This window comes from Panthera uncia (genome assembly GCF_023721935.1).
Source record: "Panthera uncia isolate 11264 chromosome C1 unlocalized genomic scaffold, Puncia_PCG_1.0 HiC_scaffold_3, whole genome shotgun sequence".
Classification (NCBI taxonomy): Eukaryota; Metazoa; Chordata; class Mammalia; order Carnivora; family Felidae; genus Panthera; species Panthera uncia.
This window is the reverse complement of record NW_026057584.1, coordinates 107871430-107892033: the sequence shown is the minus strand read 5'-3', so window position 1 is coordinate 107892033 and position 20604 is coordinate 107871430. Positions and strand designations below refer to the sequence as shown.

The window sequence follows — 20604 nt, the reverse complement described above, 5'->3', positions numbered from 1 at the left end:
CCACCTTACTCTCTTCAGGTTACTATTTGCATGGAATATCTTTTTCCATTCTTTCACTTTCAATGTACTTGTATCTGGAAGTCTAAAGTGAGTCTCTTGTAGATAGCATTTAGGCATATCACATAATAAAATTTTTTCTGCCAATTTCTGCCTTTTGATTGGAGATTTAATCCATTTGCATTTAAAATAAGTACTGATAAGGAAAAACTTACTTGGGTCCTTTCATTAATTTGTTTTCTGTATGTCTATTGGTGATTTTGTCCCTCATTTCCTTCCTTACCGCCTTATTTTTGGTGTGTTTAGTTAATTTTTTTGTAGTGACATATTTTGATTCCTTTTTCATTTCCTTTTGTATATATTTTATTGATACTTTCTTTGTGGATACCATGGTGATTACATATAATATCTAACTTTATAACTAACTTATAAACTTATAACTCAACTTCAATTGAATATAAAAACTCTATGATTCCATCTGTTTTCTTTATGTTATTAATGTTACAAATTACATCTTTAAAGATTATGTGCCTAATATCTGGTTTATTATATTTTTACATATTTATCTTTTTTATTGAATGTATTTTACATATTGTGTAAATTTAAGGTGTACAATGTGTTGCTTTGATATATATTGTCATTTGATTTCTATTGTAGCAACATTTATTATATTACATAATTATAATACAATATTGTTTTCTATATTCATTATATTGTGCATTAGATGACTATGGCTTACTTACTGCTCATTGCAAATTTGTACCATTAAACAACATAAATTTTTATCTCCCATCATTTTGTAGCCACCATTTTACTTTTTTTTTTAAGTTAAAATTTTTAGATTCTACATATAAGTGATATCATATAATACTTATCTTTGTCTGCCTGTCTTATCTCACTTAGCGTAATGTGTTCAAGGTCCATCCATGTTTCAAATAGGATATTTTTCTTTCTCTTGGCTGAATAATGTTCCATTGTGTATATATCACATCTTTTTTTATCCATTCTTCTGTTGATGGGAATTTAGGTTGTTTTCATATCTTGGCTATTATGAATAATGCTGCAATAAACATGGGAGTGCATATATCTTGTTGAAATACTGTTTTCACTTCCTTTGGGCATATACTTAGTGGTGGAATTTCTGGGTCATATGGTAGATCTATTTTTAAGTTTTAAGGGAAGTCGATGGTGTTTTCCATAGTGGTTGGACCATTGACATGTCATTAACAGTGTATAAGTGTTCCCTTTTCACCACATCCTCACCAGCACCTATTGCCACTTCTTGTGATTTTGATGAGAGACATTCTAATGGGTGTGAGATGATATCTCATTGTGGTTTTGATTTGCATTTCCCTAATGACTAATAATGTTGACTATCTTTTCATATGCCTGTTGGCCATTTTGATATCTTATTCAGAAAAATATCTACTTAGTTCTGCTACCCATTTTTAACTGGATTTTTGGGTCTGTTTTTAAGTTGTATCAGTTCTTTGTATATTTTAAATATTAACTTCTTATCAGATATATGATTTACAAACTTTTTTTTCCCATTCTTTAGGTTGCCTTTTCACTTGATTAATTGTTCCTTTTGAGGTGCGGAAGCTTTTGATAGTCCCATTTGCTGATTTTGCTTTTGTTGATTTTGCTTCTGGCATCATGCCAAAATTACCATTGTCAAGATCAATATTGAGGAACCTCATCTCTAAGTTTTCTTCCAGGAGTTTTATGGCATCCAGTCTTATGTTTAAGTCTTGATCTACTTTGAGTTAATTTTTGTGAGATGATCTTAATTTTTTTCCATCGAGTATAATGTTAGCTGTGGGTTTCTTGTATATGGCCTTTATGATGCTGAAGTGTGTTCCTTCCATATCTAATCTGTCAAGGGATTTTATTATGAAACAATGTTTTATTTTGTCAAATGTTTTTTCTACATCTATTGAGATGATCATGACATTTTAATCTTTTATTTAATTGATGTGATGTATTACACTTAATTGATTTGCATATGTTGAACCATCCTTGCATTCCAGGGACAAATCTCACTTGGTAGGTGTATAATCTTTTCAATGTGTTCTTGACTTTTATTTGCTAATAGTTTGTTGAGAATTCTTGCATCTGTATTCATCAGGATACTGTCTATCCTTATCTGGTTTTGGTATCAAGATAATGCTGGCCTTGTAATATTAATTTGCAAGTGTTTCCTATATTTTGGAAGAGTTTAAAGAGTATTAGTGTTAATTCTTCTTTAAGTGTTTGGTAGAATTCACCAGTGAAACATCTGGTCCTGAAGTTTCCTTTCTTTCAGATAACTTATTCTGCCTTTAATCTGATCTTGTCTATTTTCTTTCTTTCTTTCTTTCTTTCTTTAATATGAAATTTATTGTCAAATTGGTTTCCATACCCAGTGCTCATCCAAAAATGTGCCCTCCTCAATGCCCATCACACACTTTCTTTTCTTTCTTTTAAAGAACCCTGAGATGAAGAGGGCTGTCAGCATGGAACCGGATGTGGGGCTCCACCCTATGACCCTGGGGTCATGACCTGAGCCAAAATCAAGAGCTGGATGCTCAATTAACTGAGCCACCCAGGAGCCCCTGATCTTACCTATTTTCAATGCTTTCTAATGCATTATTATGTCATTTATTGATTTCTTCAGCTCCAGAATTTTTTAAATGATTTTAATCTTCTTGGTAAAGTATTCCTTCTGTACATCAATTTTACTCCTGAGTTCATTGAATTGTTTTTTTGAGTTTTCTTGTAGCTTACTGAATGTCTTCATAATAGCTATTTTGAATCCTCTATCAGTTAGGTTGTGATATTCTGTATCTCTGAGTTCAGTTGCTGGATAATTGTCATTTTCTTTTCATGATACTGTATTATAATGATTTTTTAATAGTTTCTGATGAAATGTGCCTCTGCCTCCACATGTGAAATAGCAAGTACCTTTCATTATTGAGGTAAAGTTTTGTTTGCTTTGATTCTAGTTGAACAGGTTGGCAATTAGAAGTCTTTGTTTTGTTCTCCAGCAGGTGGCGCTACAGAATAAATTTTTGGTTTCTTTTACAGGAACTGAGCCTTATATTTAGGAGAGAGCGGGTAAAACAAACAAAAAAAGCTGGCGGCAGACCTGGGGCAGTGTGCCAAGCATCTGGGGCTTTGGGTGTGCCCAAAGCTTAGTAAGAGGATCCTGGGGAGGTCCTGAATGGACCTCTTGCTGAACTTACCGAGCAGATAGCAGGAAATGTGTTCTTTCAGATCTTTGTCATCCTTCTTTCCTCAGTCCCCCGCCCCCAATAGAGGTTTCTCCCCAGGAATCTGGGTGCAGCTGAGTGGAACCCTCTAGCTATAGTCTGTGGGGCCAGGCAGACTCCCACTCATCACTTTCACCCTTCATTCCTTTGCCAGAGGGGTCATCAGTGTCACTGATGCCATTGCCACTGCTGGTGCCACCACTGTGAATCAAAGGATTCACTCCACCATGATGCCATGATGCCTCTCTTCTTTAATTTGTCTTTTAAATCCTGTAGAAAATAAAAAGTGGAGCTACAAACCAAAATTACAATAATATGACAAGTTACTATTTAGTGTGTTGTATTTATTTCAACGTAAAGGACTCCTTTTGGCATTTCTTGAAGAGAAGGTCTAGTGATAATGACCTTTCTCAACACTTGTTTATTTGGGCATGCCTTAATTTCTCCCTCATGTCTGAAGGAAAGTTTTGGTGGATATAGAATTCTTGGCTCACAGGTTTGTTTATTTATCTTTTCCCAGCTCTTTAAATATATCATCCTACTACCCTCTGGCCTTGAAAATTTGTAATGGAAAATTGATATAACATTGAGAATACATTGTTTATCATGAGTCATTTCTCTTTTCCTGCTTGCAAAATTCTCTGTGTCTTTTGACAGTTTGATTATGTGTCTCAATGTGGGCAACTTCAGATTACTTTGAATTTGGTCAGCTTCTTAGATTTGTAGAATCATGTCTTTCATCACATTTTGGAAGTTTTGGCTTTTGTTTTTTAAAGAATAATATTTATGCCCCCTTCTTGCTTTTTTCCCTTTCTGGGGTTCTTTTTATGTATATGTTGATCTGCTTAATGGTGTTCCATAAATCCTTAATTTCTGCTCACTTTTTAAAACATTCTCTTTTCTGTCTGCTCCTCATTCTTGATAATTTCAATTACTGTATCTTCAAATTTGCTGATTCTCTATTTGCCTCCTTAAATCTGCCATTGAAGCCCTCTAGTGATTTTTTTATTTCAACTATTGCACTTTTCATCATCTCCAGAATTTCTACTTGGTTTCTTCTTATAATCTCTCTTTCTGTTGATATTGTAATTTGTTTATATATTATTTTCATGATTTCCTTCCATTATTTCTGTTTTTGTTAAGCTCCTTAGGCATATGTAATAGTTGTTTTAAAGCTTTTGTGTCTTTTCCTTTCCTATCATTTGTTCTTTTTTTTTTCTCAATTGTCGAAGGCTGTAATAGTCCATTTGTTTTGAGTCTTTTCCAAACTACCTTTGTAGACTATTCCTTTTCAAGTGTGATAACTGAAATCTTCCTTCTTTAGCTTGGTTCCAGTGATGTTTTGACAGAGATTTCCTTGAACACTATGAGCTGAAATAAGCAAACAAAAACATGGTAAATCCTTGAAAGAGAGAACAACTACATCTCTCAGTATTTGCAGATAGGCTCTCTGCTAAGCGCTTTTTCCCCTTTAGATAAGCCTTCTCCGAGCCTAGAGATCAGCCCCAGGTGAAAGCTTAAGGCTTTCTCAGGTCTTTTCTGAGTATCCCTCTTTTCTCATATGTGTCTCTATACCTTGCTGTTTTTGAATGTCCTAATTTCCTAAAGAGTCTTACCCAGCTTTGTCTCTCGGCCTTTGATGGTCTCTTGTATGTCTCTATCTATAATCTTTTGCCCAAGGAGTGTGTATTTGTAATTCCCTTACTGCTTTTTCTACCAGCATTCTGAATTCTGCAGGACAGAGATGAGCACCGCATATCAGTCTTTTAGGTATCCTGTAGTCCTGGTGCAACAGATAAACAGTAATTTATAAATAAGCTTTTCTTTGCTTCTTCTGGTCTGAGGTAGGTGAGGGGAAGCTGGGTCCTGCTAATGAAGACCAAGACTGCTTTCAATCCAGGGAGGGAGTAGGGTAAAGTTGAATAAAAAAAAAATCACAAAACTTTTCTACCATTTTGAAAACATTTCCTGACTCATCCAATTGGGAATTTGCTTAGTTTCTCTAAACCTTTTACTGTTCTACAGAGTTCAGATGAAGTTGGATCAGATGGTTTCAAATTTATTTTTTCTTTCTTTTGATGTTCCTCTTGGAGCTATGAGAGCTTGGGGCTTCTGAGTCTGCCACTTTGCTGATGTCCCACCTGTGAACATATTTTAAAATAATTAAAATTCTGTGATTGAAAGACTGTTGAGGGGGACCTGGGTGGCTCAGTCAGTTAAGCATCCAGCTCTTGATTTAGGCCCAGGTCATGATCTCACTCACGGTTTGTGAGATCAAGCCCTGTGTCAGGCTCCCTGCTGACAGCGTGGAGCCTGTTTAGGATTCTCTCTCTCTCCCTTTCTTTTGACCTCTCCCCTGCTTGCACTTTCTTTATCTCTCAAGATAAATGAATAAACTTAAAAAAAGACTGTTGAAATAAGAATTAACTGTATGCTTTTTAAAGAGACACACTTTAAACATAACAAATGAGATGTTTAAAGTAAAAAGATGACAAAATACATACCACGTAAACATTAAGAAAGTTGGAATGGCTATATTAATATCAAAATACATTAATGACAAGAATATTACCAAATTTAAGGTGGGATATTATAAATGATAAGAGGGCCAGTTCTTTAAGATGACACAATAATCCTAAATATATGGAAACAATAATATATTTTCAAAATATATGAAGCACAAATTGACAGAACCAAAAGCAGAAATATGCAAATACACTATCATAATGAAAGTCACACACACCCCTCTCTCAATAACTGATAAAGCAGACACTAGGCATAAGTACATATGATACAAATAACCTGAGTAACAAATTTGGTCTAATTAACATGTATAAAGCATTTCATCCAACAACTGTAGAATAAATTTCAAGAACTGTGTCAAATATGAAGGTTTTTAGATTTTGTCCTACTTGTATGCTAACAAGATTGTTTTGCACCATTTCATGGTTGCTAGTGAAGGCAAGAGACTCCTGGGTCTGAGACAAGGAACTTTATTACTCACAGTACCACAGACATCCAGAGCTTCAGGTTGGCATCAGTTTCTTTTGCTTCCCAACTCCTACTGGGGTGATGCAGTCTGGCCCAGGTGAATGTCATACATGTAGTGGGTTTGCATTACAGCTGAGAAGCCTTGAAAAGTCTTTATTCACAGGGTGAAAGCAAACATGCCCAACTTTTGCCCCAGAGGGACACATTATCTTTATTATAGTGGGCAGCAAACTAACCTGCCCTTTGCTCCAGATAGGCACATTATCTCCATCTTCAAAGGCTGTTTCCTATTTAAGCATCCTTAAAAAGATTAAAAAAGGCCATCAGTATTTCTGCTCACAAGACACACAGAACATGAGTGATCCATGGAATATTGTCTCCTATCAATAAACACTCTGTTTAAGTGCACATGAAACACTTACTGAAATAGATCATACGCTGGGCCATTGCAAGTCTGAATAAAGCCTAAAGGACTGAAACCATACAGAGTTTTTTCTCTGACCACAATGATATTAAAATCAAAATAAAAAGTAAAACACTTAGAAAAATCACAAAATATTTGGAAATTAGGCAGCACACTTCTTTTGTGTGTGTGTGTGTTATTTTTTTCAAATTTTTATTTAAATTCTAGTTAGTTAACATATAGTGTAATATTGGTTTCAGGAGTAGAACCCAGTGATTCATTACTTACATCACATACATACATACAACACCCAGTGCTCATCAGAACAAGTGCCCTCTTTAATACACACACTCATTTAGCCCACACCTCACCCACCTCTTCCATCAATGCTCATTTTGTTTTCTATCTTTAAGAGTCTCTCAAAGTTTGTTTCCTTCTTTTTTCCCTCCTTCCCATATGTTCATATGTTTTGCTTAAATTCCACATATGAGTGAAATCAACACACTTCTAAATAAATTGTCAATCAAAGAAGAAATCACATGGGAATTAGATACTTCTTTGAACAAAAAGAAGTAGTAACCTGGGTGGCTTAGTTAGTTAAGGATCCAACTCTTGATAGGGGCTTAGGTCTTGATCTCATGGCCATGAGATAGAGCTCCACATGGGGCTCCACTCAGTGTGGAGCCTGCTCCCAAGCAGGGAGAGGATTTTCTTTCTCCCTCTATCTCAGCTCCCCCCCTGCTTTCAGTCTGTCTTTCAAAATAAACTTAAAAAAAGGAAATGCAGTATACAATATATTGGTGGGGTTATAAAGATGTATGTTTATTGCTCTAAGTGTATATATAAGAATGGAAGACAGCTTTAAATTCAATGATCTGAGGTTTCACCTCACGAAGTTATAAAGCAGAAGAAATAATGAAACACAAAGAAGTTAGAAGAAAATAATGAATTTAAGAGAAGAATAGAAAATAGGTAAATAGATAAAATCAACAAGGCCAAAGTTGATTCTTTGACAAGATTAATAAAACTGATAAAATCTGCCATAAAAAACAACTCCAGGCTTAGATAAGGAAAGACTTTATTTGAAAAGATTATTGCAAAAGGGGAAATGGAATATTGCAATAAGAAGAATGACCATGAAATTTGCAAGTGTCTCAGAGGTTAAGCAGAGAAGACTTTTCTTTTATAGTGAGGAGTAAACAAGGCTAGAAAGAACTGGTGTGTAAGAGTGAACAGGATGAAAGGTGGAGTAATTGGACAATAGTTCAGAGGATGTTTTACCTTAAGGTCAGCCTACTCTTGCAAAGGGCCATTAAGGAGAAGTTGTATGATGGCTCAGGGTGAGGATTAAAATGCAGGGGATTCAGGGAAGGAGAGAAGCTTAACTGAAATTTAACAAGCATTTTGTTCAGTTAATCAATGGGGGCAAGATTGCTTAGTCATTTGTAAAGCAAAGATTGGAGATTTGAAGGATATGTGAGAAGCATCTGTAAATTTTATCTGAGTCATATGGGGAAAAATGCTTCTTTGCAGTAAGCTTCCCAAAAAAGGGTTGGGAGATTTCTTAATTTTATTTTAATTTTTTTGATGTTTATTTATTTTTGACAGAGAGAGAGAGAGAGAGAGAGCACGAGCGGGGGAGGGGCAGAGAGAGAGAGGGAGGCACAGAATCCGAAGCAGGCTCCAGGCTTTGAGCTATCAGCACAGAGCCGGACGCGGGTGCTTGAACTCACAGACCGTGAGATCATGACCTGAGCTGAAGTTAGAAGCCCAACCGACTGAGCCACCCAGGCGCCCCAGGGTTGGCGGATTTCTTAATGGTCGCTGCTTTCTAAGAGCACAAAACTCAGGTTAAATTTAGCATCATCAATTTATAGGAATGTTGATCAAGTAAAAACAGAGTAAAGGGGTTTACAACATCAAGAATAAAAAAGAGGGTATCACTACAGATACCTACAGACTTTTAGGGATTTTTTTCTTTGATTCTAATTTATGTTTTTTAAATGCATAGATGTATATCCTTTTATCTTTTAAAATGATTTTTAATTTAATTTTTAATTTAATTTTTAAGTGATTTTTAATAGGTAACATAATGTTATATTAGTTTCAGGTGTGCAACATAATGATTCAACAATTTTATGTGTTTCTCAGTGCTTATCACTGAGGCCCCTTTATTTCACTCATCTCCCTACCAACCTCCCCTCTGGCAACTACCAGTTTCTTCTCTATATTTAAGACTCTGTTTTTTCATTTGTCTTTTGTTTTCTTTGTTTATTTGTTTGTTCTTAAATTCCACATATGACTAAAATCATATGAGATGTACTATTACTATTAACAACTTCATGCTAATAATTTGACAATTTAAAGGAAATAGATTTCTTGAAAGATACATTTTTTTTAAACTAACACAAGAAAAAATAGAAAATCTGAATTGTACAGTAAATGTCAACAAAAGTCATACTTTAATACCTTTACAGTTTTTAAAACTCCAGGCCCAGATGGTTTTATTGGTGAATCTTTCCTAACATTCTAGGAAGAAAAAAAAAAAACCCAGTTGTTTTTTCCCCAGAGATAAAATAAAGGGAAACAACTCCCAATTTCTTTTATGGGGTCAGCATAAGCTTAATGCCAAAATCTGGCAAGGACTTTAGGAGGGGGAGAGAGAGAGAGAGAGAGAGAGAGAGACAGGAAGGAGGAGAAAAAAGAGAAAATGAGAACAGGTAAAGAAAGAAAAAAGGAAGAAATTATAGAGTAATGGATAAAAATGCAAAAATCCTAACAAAATATGAGCAAATCAGATTGACCAATATTTAAGATGGGTAATAAAACATGACCAAGTGAGGTTTATTCTAGGAATGTCAGGTTGGTTTAACATCTCTAATTCTATATACTTCACTACATTAATGAAACATAGGAAATAAACCATATGATCATTTTAAAAGATTTAGAAAACACAGTTTATAAAAGTCAACACCTATTTATGATAAGTCCTCTCAGCAAAGTATGAGTAGAAAAGAACTTTCTGAATTTGATGGAGTATCTATGACATATCTACAGCTAACATAATTCTTAATGGTAAAACATTGAATGATTTTTCTTTTAGATTAGAAGCTATGTAAGTATGCCTAATCTTATAACTTTTATTCAATATCATACTGGAGGTTCTAGACAGTGAAATAAAGTAAGAAATAAAGTACATACAAACTGGAAAGGGAAAAAGTAAAGCTGCCTTTTTTCTCAGATGACATGTCAAAAATCAGTTGTTTCTTGTATACTAGCACAAGTTCTTGTATACTAGCACAAGCAACTGGAAAATGAAACAGAAAAATGCCACTTATAATAGCATTAAAAAACAGCAGACAACTAGGAATAAATTTAATAAAAGATATGCAAGATGTCTTCACTAAAAACTATAAAACATTACTGAAAAAGTTGACCTAGAGAATTGTAATATGTTTAATTATAAAAGACTCAATATTATTAAGATGGCAATTCTTTACAAATGGATCTGTAGGTTAAGTGCAATCTCGGTCAAAATCCCAGGAAACAAAATTATATTTGACAAGCTGAATCTAAAATTTACATTAAGGACTTAGAATCGCCAAGAAAATTTTAATGAAGAACAAAATTGGTGTTCTTAAACTACCTGAATTTTAGACTTACAAGGAAGCTGCAGAAATTAGGACATTTTAGTCCTAAATCTTAAAATAATGGGGGAGGGGAAGGAAAAAAAAAAAAGAGGTTAGAAAGGGAGGGAGCCAAAACATGAGACTCTTAAAAACTGAGAACAAACTGAGGGTTGATGGGGGGTGGGAGGGAGGGGAGGGTGGGTGATGGGTATGGAGGAGGGCATCTGTTGGGATGAACACTGGGTGTTGTATGGAAACCAATTTGACAATAAATTTCATATTAAAAAAATAAAATAAAATCAGTGCAACAGAATAGAGACCAGAAATAGATACACAAATATACAATAAATTGATATTCAGCAAAGCCACCAAAGCAATTCAGTGCAGGCAAGGAAAGATTTTTTTCAATAAATAGTGATAGTACAACTGAATATGCATGAGGAAAAACCTAAGTGAGCCTTAATCCCTTTCTCAAACCATACACAAAATTAATAAAAACCTCAATGTGAAAGGTAAAACTATAAGACTTCTAGAACAAAACCTAGAAAAATATATTCATAAACGTGGGGCAAGCAAACATTTTTTTTTTAAACAGAACACGGAGGCACTAACCATGAAAGAAAAATGGGTAAATTGAATTCCATAAAAATTAATGATGTCTTCTCATTAAAAGATACCATTAAGAGAGTGAAAATGTAAGCCACAGACCTGGGGGAAATGTTTGCAATACATATATATGATGAAGGACTCATATATAATATATATAATCAACTCTTATAAATAAATAAGAAAAATGTAATATAATGTAAATTGAAATGGGGAAAAGTCTTCACCAGGCACCTCAGAAAAGAAGGTATTAGAATGGTCAATAGTATATGAAAAGGTGCTCATTCTCATTAGTCATGGGAAATATAAAACAAAACAACAGAAAAAAACAAGCCCACAGTGAAATACTATCATAATCTACTTTCCTGGCTAAAATAAAGATGTAGAACAGCTGAAATTCTCATGCAGCACTGAAGGGATATAAAATAATTACAATCACCATTGTTTGGTTGTTTTTGATAATGTTAAACATGCATCTACTCTATGATTCAGCATTTCTAATATTAGATTTTTTTTCTAAATGTTTTATTTATTTTTGAGAGAGCACAGATGGGGGAAGAGTGTGGGGGGGATAGAGGATCTGAAGTGGGCTCTGCACTGACAGAAGCAAGCCCGAGGCGGGGCTTGAAATTATGAACCGAGAGATCATGACCTGAGCCACGGTTGGACGCTCAACAGACCGAGCCACCCAGGTGCTGCCAATATTAAATTTATAGCTGGGAGAAATGAGTGTCTATGTCCGCAAAAAAACATGTACAAGAACTTTTGTAGTAGCTTTTCACAGTAACCCCAAGCAGGAAATAAAAATTTCTGCCTACAGGTCATACGAACTGTGGTGTATATTCATCTGGTGGAATACCATTCATCAATGAAATTACTCATACGTGCAATAATGGATAAATATCCAAAATTTTGTTTGGAGTGAATGAATGAAGACAAAGGGGACAATGTACTGTATGATTCCACTGGCATTTGAAAATGGCAAAATGTATCTAGAGTGACAAAATCAGAGCAGCAACTACCTGAGAAGGGGATGGAGGAAGGGTGGTTAGAAAAGACTCAGGGGGATTGCCTATGTTGATGGAAGTGTTCTCAGTCTTAATCTGATGATGTTCACATGAGTGTATGCATTTCTCAAAATTTATCTGGCTGAACACTTATTAAGATTTGTTCCTTTACTGATGTCAATTATACCTCCATAAAATATTAGCATAAAAAAGTCCACCAGGGACAATCTCACTGGCTTATGCCCATGAGGATGATGACCTTGGGCAAACCCCAGTTGAGTGGCTCCTGGCAGGGAGGTTCCTTACCAATCTCTACAGGGAATTCAGGTGTATTCTGAGGAAACCAACCCAGGAAGAACATCCTCCATCCATAGTAAAGGAGGGCCTGATGGAGGGGAATCAGGAGCATTGTGAGTGATGTTTGGCAGTCAGAAAGTCCTTAGGGATCATTTTGAGCACAACCACCCCAAACACTGCAATATCTAATTTTAATCACCCAATTATTTTTATTTTAAAAAATCCACTTGCCACTAAAAAATCAAAACCAATGCTCAACACACCTCAAACAACAAAGCACTCTACACTATGAGGGTAAGCTCACTTTGCTAAATTGCTGAATCCATTCTACTAATCCTGAACCTTTTCAGAGCAGGACTACATGTACTGTCTTCTTAAACTGCATTTCTATATACTAAGAACAAATTAGTTGAAAAAGAAATAAAGAAAATAATCACATTTACAATAGCATCAAAACAGTAAAATACTTACGAATAAATTTAATCCAGGAAGTGAAAGATCTATACCCTGAAAAATGTAAGACATACATGAAAGAAACTAAAGAAAGCAAAAATAAATGGAAAAATATTCCATGTTCATGGATTAGAAGAATTAATATTGTTAAAATGTCTATACTATTCAAAGTCATTTATAGATTTAATATACTCCTTATCAAGGTTCTAATGACATTCTCACAGAAATAGAAAAAAAAAATCCTAAAATTCCTAATCCTAAATTCCTAAAAATCCTAAAATCTCCATAGAACCACAAAAAGATCCTGAATAGCTACAGCAATCTTGAGAAAGAACAGCAAAGTTGGAGGCAGCAAATTTCCTGATTTTAAATGATATTACAAAGCCATATTAATCAAAACAGTATGGTACTGGCATGAAAACAGACACTTAGGCCAATGAAACAGAATCCAGGTCCAAGAAATAAAGCCATACATATATGGTCAGCTAATATTTCACAAGATAGCTAAGAATACTCAACGGAAAAAGGACAGTATTGTCAATATGTGGTGTTGGGAAAACTAGCTATTCACATACAAAAGAATGAAAATGGACCCCTATCTTACACCACTCATAAAAATAAACTCAAAATGGATTAAAGACTTAAGTATAAGTCTTTAAAACTCCTAGAAGAAAATATAGAGTAAAACCTCCTTGACATTCATCTTGGCAATAATTTTATGGATATGATCCCCAAAGCACAAGCAACAGAAGCAAAAATAAACAAGTGGAACTATGTCATACTGAAAGACTTATGCACCACAAAAGAAATGATCAACAAGATAAAAAGGAAATATATGGTATGGGAGAAAGTATTTGCAACTCACATATCTGATAAGTGGCTAATATCCAAAATATGTAAGGAATTCACACAACTCAAAAGTAAATAAACAAACAATCCAATTTAAAAATGCACAAAAGACCTGAATGGACATTTTTCTAAAGAAAATATTCAAATGGTCAAGAGGTAGAAGAAAACACACTTAACATAAATAATCATCAGGGAAAGGAGAGTCAAAACCACAGTAAGATACCATCTTACACCTGTCAGAATGGCTATTATCAAAAAGACAAGAGATACTAAGTGTGGGCAAGGATGTGGAGAAAAGTGAACCCTCATGCGCTGTGGGTGGGACTGTGAATTGGTGAAACCACTGTGGAAAACAGAATGGTGGTTCCTAAAAAAATTAAAAATAGAATTACCATATGATACAACAATTCCACATCTGGGTATATATATTTGAAGGAAATGAAATCACTATCTTGAAGAGATATCTGCACCCTTGTATTCATAGCAGCATTATTTACAATAGCCAAGACAAGGAAACATGTTAAGTGCCCATTGATGGATGAATGGATAAAGGAGACATGGTCTCTCTCTCTGTCTCTCTGTCATCTCTCTGTCATCTCTCTCTCTCTCTCTCTCTCTCTCTCTATATATATATATATATACAGCCTTAAAAAACCTTCTTTTTAAGGTTAAGTGATATTCCATTGTACATACATACATATAATGGAATATCACTTAACCTTAAAAAGAAGGAAATGTTGCCATTTGGAACATGGGCATTAGGGGCATTATGCTAAGTGAAATAAGTCAGGCAGATTGGTGGTTGCCGGGGTGGTGGTTGGAGGAGAAGGTAATGAGTGAAGGTGGTCAAAGGGTACAAATTTACAGTTTCATGCTGGATTAGATTTGGGGATGTAATATACATACAGCATGGTGACTATAGTTAAAAACACTGTATTGTATATTTGAAAGTTGCTGAGAGCAAATCGTAAAAGTTCTCACCAAAAAAGTGTGTGTTAACTAACTTTTGTGGTGATAATTTCACAATACACATGTATCAACTCACTGCAGTATACATCTCAAACTTACACTGTGTTATATGTCAATTATATCTCAATAAAGCTGGAAACAACCATTTAATAACCCTGGGAAGGGGGTGGGGCCTGCTATCTCCCATGTAGCAGATCCAGATCCAGATGTTTAGAGAGTGCTGGACCAGCCAGTAGATGGTTGGCTCCACACCAAGGTCTTTGCTTATAGAATAATCTTAAAGATGAGGCTAAAACCTGTTGTAGTGTAAATGCCTGAGAATTACCTTTTTATATTGTAACGTGAGTGCCTGACATTAAACTTTTGATTGCCGAAACATCCATGTCAAAGACCTTCATCTTGAATAAACATATTGCCAGCTATATGACTTCAGGCTACCCCACAAAGTTCCCTTTTTAGTAAGCCCTGGCTTACAGTGATAACTGACCCCGTGAGTGACCCTGCTTTTCCTTTCCTACACCATAATTCCCACTGTTATGTTTTAAATTCACCAATAAAAGTGAACCCCTGGGTCCCTAGGCAGCACACCATCAACATCAGGTCCATACTCCATGCCCCCTCCCTCCTCTCTACCCAAAACCAAAACCTTGCTGTGTGGCCCTGCTGTGTGCTTTAAACCCTCCAGGACCTGCGAATAAAAAACCTTGTTTTTTCAAAGCTCCTTGCATTTTGAAATCATAATAAGAGTTACAAGTGCTGGTCCAGCGTCAACATGGGCTCCAGTCCAGGATATGCCTGTCAGGGCTCACCACAGGTAGCAAGGGTGCAGACAAGTGCCCTAGACATTCCCGGCTGATAGCATCACTATGGCCAGGCTGAGGCTGACCCGGAATATGGAAACAATGAACATGTTGCCAATCTTTTCAGTTTTGAGGTGTTTGCTCCTTTTTAAGGGGGGGGGGTCTGGATTTGATTGTGTTTCGGGATCAATGTTTGTGTTGAGACTGTATTTGTCACCTGGCACTGTCAACACTGCGTGATTTACTGTGATAATGACACCGAGTAGGTGAGGGCTGGTTCCAAATAAGGGAAGCCTGACAGCAGGCCACCAGGGGTGGTGGATGACATTGTATTCTGCCCAAGTCCGAAAGCAGGATGAAGTTCTCCAGGGACATAAAACAGGATTAAAGTCTATATAAGTCCCCAGGCAGAGTCTCAGATGTGGCATGTCAGGGACATTAGAGATCTTTTCATGCAACATTTCCATTTTATAGACAGGGAATTTGAGGTACAATTTAGGGAAGAAACTTGCTCTGTCAGGACCCTCAAGAAGCACAGGATGCCTTGGTGGCCAGAAGCAGTGAGACGCCAACCCAGTAGGGGGATGTGACTGTCTTGATAGCCTAGAGTTGATCCTACACATGATAGTCCAAAATGGACAGTGGCAGAAGCAGGGGCTAGGTGTAGATGCAGATTGGAGTCCATCCGGAGGGTGGTTCATCCTTCTTGGATGTTGAGTGTGGGGAGTGGGTGTGTACAGGGAACAAGGGTCCCTGCAAGGATGACTGTGTTTGCTGATAGGGTGAGCTTCCTGTCTAGGGTGGGCTGTGTCCTTGCTCTAGAGTGCCCCAGATGGCTCAGTCTAAAGACGGCAGGTGGAAACAGGAGAGGTGGTGATTCCAGAGGGGCAACCTTGACCAACAGCCACAGGTGGGTCAAGGGAACCCAGGGGATCTAAGGAGAAGAAAGGATGAGATGCTTTTGTGTCCTTGGATTGCGACATTTATGATGACTGTTCATGCTGCCTATAATCAAGTACCCATTCTGTAGGGGGCTATGCATAGTATCAGAATTACATATAATAGAGTTTCAGAGCAAGTGGGCACCAGAGGAGGAGCCATGGGAGATAAGTAGAAGTGAGGCAGGAATGACCTAGGTCTGATTGCAGTAGTTAATGATATGGAAATGGTGGGGTTCAAAGCAAACTATCAAGAAAGAACTTTTGAGACATTTTTGGTGCAAAAAGGGAGTTTTATTAAAGGATGGGAACATAACCCATGGGTAGAAAGAGCTACTCTGGGATTGTGTGTGGGTGCTGATTATATACCTTCAGGTTGGGAGGGGGTTAGGGATAGTGTTAAATCTCTAAGGAATTTGGAAGCAAGGTTTCTAGGACCTTGAGGGGACTAGCTATTGTTATGAAAAGGTCATTTACTACTGTCTAATAAAATCTTAGTCATGTGACCCTGCAGATGTATATCAGTAGGCTATAAGCTAGGAGGATGATTGCTGACATATATCTTGGGGGATAAAGAAAAAGGAAGTTTCCAAAGGAATTTTTATATGCTAAAGAAGACTTACAGGATCCTGGAGGTCCAGATAATGTTAAGTTAAGATTGTCTTTTGCTCTTAGCAAAGTATTAACATTGAGACAGTTGAGTTCCTACAGGAAGGTCACTCTATTTGTCTCAAGGACTTATCAATGGGTTGTAAGTTGTAAGAAAATGTAATTTTTTCTTTTGCCTTTGTTCCCTATATCAGTTAACAAATTGGGTGATAGAACCTGGGTTCTGGTGATGAGGCGGAGGGACTCCCAGCATTTCTGGTTTCTGAGTTCATGTGGATGATGATGCCCTTCCCTGAGTGTGGTGTATAATGATGGGTAAGATGGTGACTCGGGCTTGGGTGTACCTGTGGGGATTGTGTGCAAGTGGCCATGGCATATACAGGTGTGGGGCTGTTTGCTCCAGGCCCACTGGAAAAATCATCAGCCAGTGATTGAAGTCAGATGGGCAGAAAAGCACTTAGGCTAGTGTCACTCACACAGGGACTGCAGAGGAAAGCTGTGTGTATCCTAACCCTCAAGAATGTGTAATCCTGGGGTCAGAGAGCCTGCTGCTTTGGGGAGAGTGGGACCTATCCGTTCTGCTTATTGGCATTTATCTGGCAAAAGGAAGAAGGAAAAACAAAGAAGGGAGACCCCTTTCTAAGCAGCATATCACTTCTTGTCTCATTCCATTGGTGGTGTAGGAGATCAGAATATGCCACCCCAGAATGTAACTTTATGGTACCATGATTCTTTTGAGCTGATTCTTTTGAGAAATTGTAGATATAGAAGCTCTGCAAACAAGAGTAGAAGTTACCCTTTTGTAAGGGAAGTTTACATTTATGCAGGAAATCTCCATTTGGAAGGGTGTCTCCCTCTCTGTACTGGGAGGAGAAGTTTGACTACAAATCACCAGAGAATCTTACCAATGTAGAAGGCAGTGACAAAAATCTGTGAAAACAAACCTTACTCTTGGTTACCCTGATTTTCCTGGTCTTCCAATTATTGGCCTTCTACCCTCAACACTTTTTCTTGTTTGATTTTAGCTGAAGATGGTATTTAAGCCTGAATTCTGAGCCACCTCTTAGAGAGTATTAATTTTTCCTTGAGTATTTCCCATGTATGAGAGATTAAACTTCTGTGTTTTTTTTTCTCATTGATTTGTCTTTTCTTATAAGAGCCTGAATGGGAGCAGGTTTTGCTACCCCCAAGATAAGCTTTTTGGCATAAGGATTATTTTGAGCTCAAGGCAATCAAACCCAACAGATTCAGGAAAAGCCTTTTATCTACTCAACTACCTAAATCTGCTTTGGAAAGGGAGTCTGTACCAGGAAGAGAGCTATTGCCAGAGATACTTTTTAACCTAAGGAATTTATCTGCATAATAGGGCGAACATTTGTTTTCTAAACATCTCCCCTGACTTTCTGAATGGCCTTCCTTCCTGTGGACCCCCCAGGCCCTTACCCCTCTCCTTAGCTTAGGTTGTTATATAACCTCAATCACCTGCCCATCTTTTGGGTCTCATGTTTTTATGGGGCTCCCATACATATGAAATTTATTTGCCCTTCCATTAATCTGTCTCATATCAATTTAATTATTAGACCAGCTGACAAACCTATAAGGGAAGAAGGGAAATATTTTCCCTCCTCCACAGGCCCCAGCTGAGAGAACTTAGAAGGGTAGAAGGAAAATTATTTTCCACCCCTACAGTGAGAGGAAGACACATGCTCCAGCTAGATGCATGAGTCTGAGTTATGCAGTTCTATCTGGGTGACTCTTTCCAGCTGTGTCTCAGTTTCTGTGGAAGGGACTGCTGCCCCTTTGCTGCCTCAGATACCCATGTTGTGGTGTCAGTGCATTTGCACGCTGACACATTGCTGAAAGGTGTGGAAGCTCTGTTTTTCTCACTTTTTCACTTCATTTCCCTCCTCTCACACCTACCCCTCCAGCTTCCTCCCTTTGCTTCTCAGACCTCATGCTCAAGGAAGGGAAAGTCTTAATGCCTTGCTTGTTATTAATCAGTTCTATCAATTAATTATATTAAAAGTACCTGCTGTGTAGTAGGTACTGTGTTTATTGAGCCTGTAGTACAAACAGAGCACTTAATAACATTCTTTTTTTTATAAAAATGGAATTGTCCCAATGGTCCTGTAAGGTGGGCATTATTTTCTTCATTCTACTGTTGAGTACAGGCTCCCTAAAATGTCACCAACATAACTTATTTATAAGACAAATGAGTTTATTGCTTGCTGGGGTAAGGGAAATCCTGCCTTGACAGTTGAGGCTTGATGTCTCAGAGGAGAAAGGGTGATACTTACTGAGATTTGAAATCTGGTTTAAGGAGGGTCTTAATCAGGGACTTGGTTAGGTTTGTGTAAGTGAGACAGGGAAGTCAAAAGGACCTTAGGAGAGAAAAGCTGTTTTGTTTTTGTTTTTTCTTTGCTTCTTTTCCAGCTTCTATTCTTGCTTGGACTTGTACCCCCCACCCCACTCTACACATGCCCCCAAATACAAATAGTGTATGTCTTCCTTGTAAGAGACAGCAGTTAATGATTTCTCTAGAAGAGATAACATCTAAGGAAAGACTGGGTGAGAATTGATGTGCTTTCGATGGGAGGTGCAAGAGTGAATGTTCAAGAAAGAATTCTTGAGATGTTTTCAGTGCAAAAAGGTGGTTTTATTTTATGTTAATTTTTTGAATGTTTATTCATTTTTGAGAGAGAGAGAGAGAGAGAATGAGTGAGGGAAGGCAGAGAGAGAGGGAGACACAGGATCTGAGGCAGGCTCCAGGCTCTGAGCTGTCAGCACAGAGCCTGATGTGAGGCTCAAATCCACAAGCCCTGAGATCATGGCCTGAGCCCAAGTTGGTTGCTTAATGGACTGAGCCACCCAGGTGCCTCCAGAAAGATGATTTGTTAAAGCACAGGGACAGGACTCATGGGCAGAAAGAACTGCACTGGGATTGTGAGGAGCAACTGGTCATATACTTTTAAGTTGGGGGAGAGTGTAGAGACAAAGAAGTTTCCAAAAAGATTTTCATATGTTAAAGAAGACTTACAGGATCCTGGAGGTCTATTATCACACTAAGGTTGCTTTTGCCTTTAGCAAAACATTAAGACAGTTGGTAATTCCTGGAGGAATGTCGTGCTCTGCCTGTCTCAAGTATTTGTCAATAAGCTACAAGTTTTAAGGAAATTTAATTTTATGTGCATTTCCTTTTGCCTTCGTTCTCCTCATCAAGAATGAATGGATGAAGCTATCATAGGTATATTGCAGACCACCAGTGCTAGACATCTCAACACCAAGACCCTTGACTTCATGGAATAAGTAACTTATGATGAATACCTGGACCTATTCTTCTTCTGACCAGTTCCTGGATGTCTGACAGGACATGTGCACCAGAGCACAATCATCCATAGATGATGTCAGAAATCTAGTCAGAAACCCCTAGACTCCGAATAAAGATGAGGCTCACACTCTTTTCCTTTATGAGTCTCCTGGACTGTCCATCTATATCTCTTTCTATACCTTCAATAAACTCTGCTTTCACTTCTTACTGGCTCACGTTTGATTTCCATCCTGCATGAAGTCAAGGATCCTCTTGGTTGGTCCTATGGGATCCCCCTCTGGGTCCTCAGACCTGGCCTGCCTGCATCATGATATAACAAGGATCATGATATAATAATTAGAATTGGTGTGCACTGTATGGAGAAGACGTTGGGGGCAAAGCCTTCAAAGAGTGTTATCACATAATACCATTTTCTGCTTTCTATTGAAGAATCGATCTTTTATCTTTCTGGAAAAGAGTTTCCTGGAACAACAAAGT

The 20604-nt window shown here is 37.2% G+C and overlaps 1 long non-coding RNA gene across 1 annotated transcript in view; it reads left to right on the top strand.

The window, feature by feature from the left end:
* The window catches only part of LOC125911697 (uncharacterized), a 33909-nt gene extending 13578 nt beyond the window's left edge, over positions 1–20331 (top strand). The window contains exon 2 of the long non-coding RNA XR_007454416.1: positions 20020–20331. This is a non-coding gene — a long non-coding RNA (uncharacterized LOC125911697). The remainder of the gene's footprint in view (positions 1–20019) is intronic.
* Positions 20332–20604: the final 273 nt, after the last annotated feature.